At 39.7% G+C, this 8,103-nt stretch overlaps 1 pseudogene; it reads left to right on the plus strand.

Moving 5' to 3' along the window:
- On the plus strand, positions 1-7,046 carry LOC127236577 (40S ribosomal protein S4, X isoform-like; annotated as a pseudogene).
- The last annotated feature ends 1,057 nt before the right edge of the window (positions 7,047-8,103 follow it).

Below are 8,103 nucleotides of genomic sequence, written 5' to 3' on the forward strand. Positions count from 1 at the left end.
ATGCCGCAGACTGCTCAGTGGGCAATGGGTCTGCAGGGAGACCAAGACTCGGATGACCAGGTCAGGAGTGGCTTCCGCATGACAGACACAAACACACTTGAGGAGGTTTGCAACTGCTGCGATTTTTACTTCAGAGCATCAGGTTTTTATGCAGAAAGTTCAAAGAACAGATCTTTGACCACAATTTAAAAAAAAATACAGATATTTTACAGAAATTAATGCATATCAGCAATTTCCTTGAAGCATGAGATCAAGTGCAGAGCTGGAAACTTTTTTCTATTATGGCCTGCCTGTGGTCAGCTTGCCAGACACTTGGTTCACTGAGTTTAGAGAATAATCATTGTTTTTGAACATTAAACTTTCAACAGCATTGTCAAGCTCTCTCCTAAACCTCTACAAACTCTTATACTGTTTCAGGGGCCCTAAGATCCCAATCATAGAGTTTCCCATATACTACAGACCTGGCCCAGAATCTAGGATCTTTATGAGCCAAATATAGATTGTAGTAACTCCAACAGCAGCTTTGCTGTAGGTGGGCTATTTTCAGGCAGGGTCACATTGCGGGCAAGTGCACATAGCTTCAACTCTATGAATTTCTCAGGCCTTGAGCTGACACCTGGAGTCTCAGCCAGCGCCGTGGGTTTTGTGATTAAAGGCACTGAGGACATTCATCTGCTGATCGCTGGTCTGCATCTCTTTCAATTCCTAGAACTATATCTAAATGTTCTCTAGGCTTCACTGAACTAACAGTGGGTCTACAGGCTAGAACACCCACGATTAAAAACATTATTGTAAATATAGTACAAATACACCCAGCACCCGTTACAATCAGCCAGCCAAGCAAGCACCTGCAGGGACCTGGCCTCTTCTTCCCAGGAGGCATAATCACGTGTGGTACGAACCTCTGGACAGGTAGCCATGAGATTCATCTCAGCCGTTGTTACACTGTCCCCACTGGGGCTGGTGTGGCATTCCAATGAATGGTGCTTTTCATAGGCAGCAAATAATGCAAGGTTTGTTGTTGGTCAGTGTTGTTCTTTTGCTATAATTATTGCCTAAGAAACACAAACACGTGACTCAGCACCCAGGTGGAGTTTATTGAGGGAAGGGAGAGAAGGGGGTATAGCTGGTGGCCAACAGAAAGCAGGAGAGAGAGAGAGAGAGAGAGAGAGAGGGAGATAGAGAGAGAGAGAGAGAGAGAGAGAGAGAGAGAGAGAGAGAGAGAGAGAGAGAAAGAGCAAGAGAGGGGGGCGTGCTTGGCTCACTTGCTTTAAAAGGGGGGAATTGTGCATGAGTAACTGAGTCCTCTGGCAGCCAGGTAAAGCTTGAGCAGCCAGGTAAAACCTGATGTAGCAATGACATGGCCTTGAGCATCCCACCCATCGTCGGGGGTGGGGGTCAGCGGGCTGCTGGTTCTCAACAGTCAGAACTGCTTCCAACTCACTGTGTAGCTATGGAAGGTCTTGAGTTTATCTCCTTCCTTCTTCTAGATCCCAAGTACTGGGATGATAGGAATATTTTGCCATGCCTGGCTCCATTTTGATGTTTTCTAATCAAGTTCTCACTCCCTTCTCATTTGCTTATACACCCCAACATTTGTTATCTTTCTTTCTCAACCAAGGGTACCTTTTATTTTACTTTTAATGTGGATTATGAGTTCCTTGAATTTATTTTGAACGTGATAACCCTTCTTTTCACCTTTAGTTGAGAAGTATTTTTTTTTTTTTGGGTTATGACAATCTTGGTTAGTAGTTGTTTCATTCAGTGATCTTCTGACTCTGAGTTTCTGAGGTATCTACTGTCTTTCTGATTGGTTTGCAATAAAAGTCAAGGTATAGGTCTTTAATATTTCAAGAGTCTTTGTTCCTAAAATTCTGTTGGGATTTTTAACTATAATTGCAGCATGGGTAGGTACTTTACTGATCATATTTTCTTTGGGTTTCAAAAGTCCCCTTTACCTAGAGGTCCCAATCTTTAGGAAGAAGAGGGAAAGTTTATGTTTTTCTACTGAATAGCTTTTATAATTTTTAGTTTGTACTTGCACAGTATCTTCTCCAACATCCTGCCCACTCACCCAATTGCTTCTCCTGTCATCGTCACAAAAACTAACCCCCAACTCCACTGGAGATTCCCTGCTGAACCAGAGGCCAAGTAGGTCACTAGAACACCATGTAGCCTTCCCAGCTTTGGGGAACCCCTCCAGTCTCTCAGTACTTTCATGCAATATACCCAATACCCCATCATTTCCTCATTCCCTTGTTGCAGTCCACAACTTAAGACAGAGGCTCCATGCTAAACAATAGACCATCCTGGCTTCAAAAATGTCAGGTTTTCCCCCTGCCTGGGGATAATTCTCACTCTTTCAGTTCAAAGCCACCGTTCCTTCTCATCACTATTTTCCACCCCTCAGCTAAGGTGGATTTCCCCCTCCAGCTTGACCAGATGCCACCTTGGCCAGTCCCCAACTCTGGCAGAGATTCTCTTTCAACCACAGGTCACTCCAACCAGAAGATCAGAGAGGAAACATTAAATCAAGGAACTAAACATCCATCTAACAAAAACAAACTCAGAATTCAGCACCTAAACCTATAATAACCCCAAACCTAGGTGCCTAGATACCAGTGTAAGAACACCCACAGGAATATGTCATCACCAGAACCCAGGTATCCAATCACAGTAAGCCCTAAATGTTCCAAAAATAGCCAAAGGACAAAAAGAATGACTTTAAACCAAATTGATGATGATGATGATGATGATGATGATAGAGGTCCCTAAAGAGGATACAAATAAATATCTTAAGGAAATTGAGAAAAAAAGCAAATGAAAATTGGAGGAAATGAGTAAAACCCTTCAAGAAAACCAGAAAAAAAAAACAGTTAAATAAAATGAATAAAAGTGTTCACTGTCTAAACATGGAAATAGAATCAATCACCAATGAAAACACAAACTGAGAAAATTCTGAAAATGAAATAGGCAAATGAACAGGAACCACAGGCACAAGAATCACCAACAGATAGAAGAAATGGAAGAGACATTGAGGATATGATAGAAGAAATAGATACCTCAATAAAAAAAATGTTAAATCTAAAAAATGACTAACACAAACATCCAGGAAATCTCAGACACTATGAAAAGACCAAACTTAAGAATAACAGGAATTGAAGAAGAAAAATAATCTCAGCTCAAAAGCCCAGAAAATATTTTCAAAAAAAAAAAAAAATCACAGAAGAAAAAACTACTAGCATAAAGAAGGATATGTCGTAAATGTGACAAGCTTACAGAATACCAAACAGATTTGGCCAGAATAGAAAGTTCTCATAGCACATAATAATAAAAACACCAAAAACACAGAAGAAAGAAAAAATATTAAAAGTTACAAGGGAGTAACATATAAAGTAGACATATTAGAATTACATGGGACTTCACAATGGAAACTCTAATGACCACAGATGCCATGCTAGACACTACTATATCCAGCAACAATTTCAGTCACCATAGTTGGAAAAAACAAGATATTCCATGAAAAAGTCAAATTTAAACAATATCTATTCACAAATCCAATGCTAAGAAGGTACTAGAAAAAAAAAACCCTCCCACCCAAGGACATTAACTACACACAGGAAATTAGTAATTTCACACCAACAAAACCAAAAGAAGTGAAGCAAGCACAACAGCACCATCCCAAAGCAACAATAAAATAACCAGAATTATCAATCATGTTCCATTGTTATCTCTCAATATCAGTGCACCAAATTCAACAATAAAAACAAAGGCTAGCAGAATGAATGTGAAAACAGGTTCCATCTTTCTGCTGGATATAAGAAACATGCCTAAACATCATGGATAAACATTACCTCAGAATTAAAGGTTGGAAAAAGATTTTCCAAGGAAGTAGACCTAATGAAGCAAGTTTGACCAATGAGAAACACAAGGAAACTTCATGGTTATTAGTGGAAAAAAATTCACCCAGGTGACGTTTCAATTCTTAACAACTATATGGGAACACAAGGGCATCCACGTTTGTAAAAGAAACATCACTAAAGCTTAGATCATATATCCACCCTCACATATTGTTAGTGGAAAATTTCAGCACCCCATTCTAACCAACACACAGGTCATCCAGACAAAAACTAAACAGAGAAATAATGGATGTAACAGAGATTATAAATCAAATGGACCTGATAGATGTATACAGACCATTTCACCCAAACATAAAAGAATAAACCTTCTTCTTGGCACCTCATGGAACTTTCTCCTAAATTGAACATATACTCAGTCACAAAGCAGGTGAGTTTCAACAGATATAAGAAATTTGAAATGACCCCCTGCATCCCAGCAGACCACCATGGATTAAAATTGTATTTCAACAGCAACAGAAACAACAGAATGACTACAAACTCTTAGAAACTGAAAAGCTACTACTGAATTCCTACTGGGTCAAGAAAGAAATTAAAGACTTCCTAGAATTCAATGAAAATGAGTGCATGACATACCCAAAATAATGGGACACAATGAAAGTGGTGCCAAGAAGGAAGGTCACAGTACTAAGTGCCTACATAAAGAATTAGAGAGAGCTCAGTAGCAACTTGACAGAACAAGAGACACCGCTAGACTCTAAAGAAGGAAGCACACCCAAGAGAAGACTGCAGGAAATAAACAGTGCTGACATCTAGGAAATAGACACAGGGAGAACAAATCAAAGAATCGGTGAAACAACCAGTTGGTTCTTTGAGAAAATCAGCAATATAGACAAAGCCTTATCCAAGCTCGCTAAAAGATAGAGAGAGAGTATCAAGTTAGCAAATTCAGAGGGACAAAACAACACATTCTGAAGAAGCCCAAAGAATTCTCAGGTCATACTTTAAGCTTGTACTCCAAAAATTGGAAAATCCAAAAGAAATGGATATTGTTTTGCTATAGATACCACTTACCAACGTTAAATCAATATCAGATACACAACTTAAATAAACCTATGTCCCCCCCAAAAATAGAGTCATTAAAAGCCTCCCAAGCAAAAAGAAACAAAAACCAAATTGTTTTACTACAGAATTCTATCACACTTTCAAAGAAGAGGTAACACTAATACTTCTCACATTATTCCACAAAATAGAAACTGAAGGAACACTGCCAAATTCATTTTTCAGGTAAGAGTCATCCTGATAACCAAACCACACAAGATTCAACAAAGTTAAAGAATTACAGATCAATTTCCCTTATGAATATAGATGCAAAAAAACTCAAAAATATGCTTGAAAACCAAATTCAAGAACACATTAAAAAGATCATCCATTATAATCAAGTTGGCTACATCCCAGCAATGCGGGAATGGTTTGACATATGAAAAACCTACCAATTGAATCCAACTACAAAACTTAAAGGAAAAAAAAAAAAAAACCACATGATCCTCTCAGTAGATGCTGACAAAACCTTTGACAACATCCATCACTACATGACAAAATTCTTGGACAGACTGAAGATTCAAATGAAATAGATGAACATAAAAAAGGCAATTTACAACAAATGAACATCAAATTAAATAGAAAGAAACTCAAAGCAATTTCACTAAACTAAGAAGCAAGACGAGGCTGAACACTCTCTCCATCTCTATTCAATATAGTACTTGAAATACTAGTTAGAGCAATAATACATCTGAAGGAGATAAAGCAGATAAAAATTTGAAAGGAAGAAATCAAAGTATTATTTGCAGATGCAAGAGACAGTATTGGAATTTAGGAGTATTTGGGAAACAATGTGGAAAACTAGTGCAGCTGAGACTTCCTGGTAACTGTGAGAGTAATGTTAGTATGGATTTTCAGTAATGGAGGATATGGAATGGAGTCTGAACTGGCCACCTTCTGTAACCAGGCTAGGCTTCTAGTGGTGAGATAGGGGCACCAAGCCAGTCACAAAGATTTCCATCCACAGCATATACTGTCTGCAAGATGTGCTAAGATCAATGATGGCTCTGGTTTAATTTGAGGTCCATGGCACAAAAGGAACTTGTTCAGGCTAGATACCTCTTGGATAGCCAGGAAATGGAAGCGGGAGAACTCAGAGGCCTAAGGTAAAACCAAACACAACTGGACAAAAAATTGATTAATTAAATTGTGCAGCAACTATAGACTGGTGCATTGCCTAATCATTGTCAGAGAGACGTCATCTGGTACCTTCTGGGAGCAGATGCAGAGACGCACAAACAAACACTAGGCAGAGCTTGGAACCCTACAGAAGACTATCACATAATCAATGAAGCTGGGTTCATAGGGGTCACAGAGACTGAAGCATTAATCATGGAGCATGCATGGGTCTGCTCTTGGTTCTCTGCATACACATTGTGGTTGTTTAGCTTGTGGGTTTTGTGGGAACCCCAACAGTCGGAGTGATGTTCTCTGACTCTTTGCCTACTCTTTGGATCCTTTTCCATCTGCAGGGTTGCCCCTCCATCCTTGATGTGAAGATTTGTGCCTAGCTTTGTTGTATCTTGTATGCTGGATTTATGAATGTCATCAGCATTGACAAGACTGGAGAGAACTTCCATCTGGTCTATGACACCAAGGGTCGCTTTGCTGTTCATCGTATTCCACCTGAGGAGGCCAAGTACAAGTTGCGCAAAGTGAGAAAGATCTTTGTGGGCACAAAAGGAATCCCACATCTGGGATGTTTGCTGTATTCGATACCCTGACCCCCTCATCAAGGTGAATGACACCATTGATTTGGAGACAGGCAAAATAACCGACTTCATCGGTTTGACACTGGTAACCTGTGTATGGTGACCGGAGGTGCTAACTTGGGAAGAATTGGTGTGATCACCAACAGAGAGAGACATCCTGGCTCTTTTGATGTGGTTTATGTGAAAGATGCCAATGGCAACAGCTTTGCCACCCGGCTTTCTAACATTTTTGTTATTGGCAAGGGCAACAAAGCATGGAGTTCTCTCCCCTGAGGAAAAGGAATCTGCCTCACCATTGCTGAAGAGAGAGACAAGAGGCTAGCTGCCAAACAGAGCAGTGGGTGAAGTGGTCTCTAGGAGACATGCTGGAGAAATATTTGTACTCTTGCCTTTCTAGGCAACTGTGCTCAATTAAACAGCATGATAAAAATTAAAAAAAAAGAAAAAGAAGTAAAGTCTATAGATTGTTAGGGATTAAGTTGTCCTGTTCAGACAATCAAAGGGTTGTCTGGTGGTGTGTTTTCCTTTCCCAATGTAAAGAACCAAAAGGGTGTTTCTGGATGTTTCATTTCCCCAGGTATGATTGACTCTTTAAAACATCTAATACACTGCATTTTACTTTTTAACCCTTTGTGAAGACATACCTCTCAAGTAGGAAAAAAATAAACTTCAAAATACTGGACAGAACACTGCCCCCGAACAGGAAAAAGGAAAATACAAAGTCAAGCTCCTGGTCAGCTTGCTTCTCCACTACATACAGGAGGATCTCACATCCATGGAATGGTCCCACAGATGATTAAAATGGGTTTCCCCACATTAATTAATGTAGCTAAAATAATCTCACACAGGCATGACCAGAGGCCCATCACCTCAGTGACTGTAGAGTCTGATAGAGAAGTTGACAATTAACAGCTATATTATATCCATTGTTTTTGACATGTTGAAACATCCTTGCTTCTTTGGAACGAAACACACTGGATCGCCATGTATAACTTTTTAAATGTGTTGCTAATGTTTGTTTGAAACCATTTATTGAGAATAAGCCTACTATGTTCATGCAATGCACCAGATTGTTTCTTTTGCTGATGCTTTACAGTATTTTTGGGGAACTTCACACATAAGGACTGCATCTACATCCTTCCTGCCTCTTCATCTTCTCTTGTTCCCCACACTTCCTCTCAAATTCACAATCTCTCTTTTCTTTAGTAAATATACAGCTTACTCAGTCCACTTAGCATTGATTTGATGAACATGTGTCCTGGCCTGACCACTGGAAAGTGAATGACCTATGCAGAGGCTTCTCTCTAGAGGACACCGATTCTCTCTCAGCAGCCCCTGACCACCCATAGTTTTTCAATTAGGACCTTGTGGGAATTCCCCAATCTGTCCCATGTGTCACTTGGGGGTATCATGACGTAGGTGTTGTTAAGACA

This window comes from Phodopus roborovskii, unplaced genomic scaffold, assembly GCF_943737965.1.
Source record: "Phodopus roborovskii unplaced genomic scaffold, PHOROB, whole genome shotgun sequence".
NCBI lineage: Eukaryota > Metazoa > Chordata > Mammalia > Rodentia > Cricetidae > Phodopus > Phodopus roborovskii.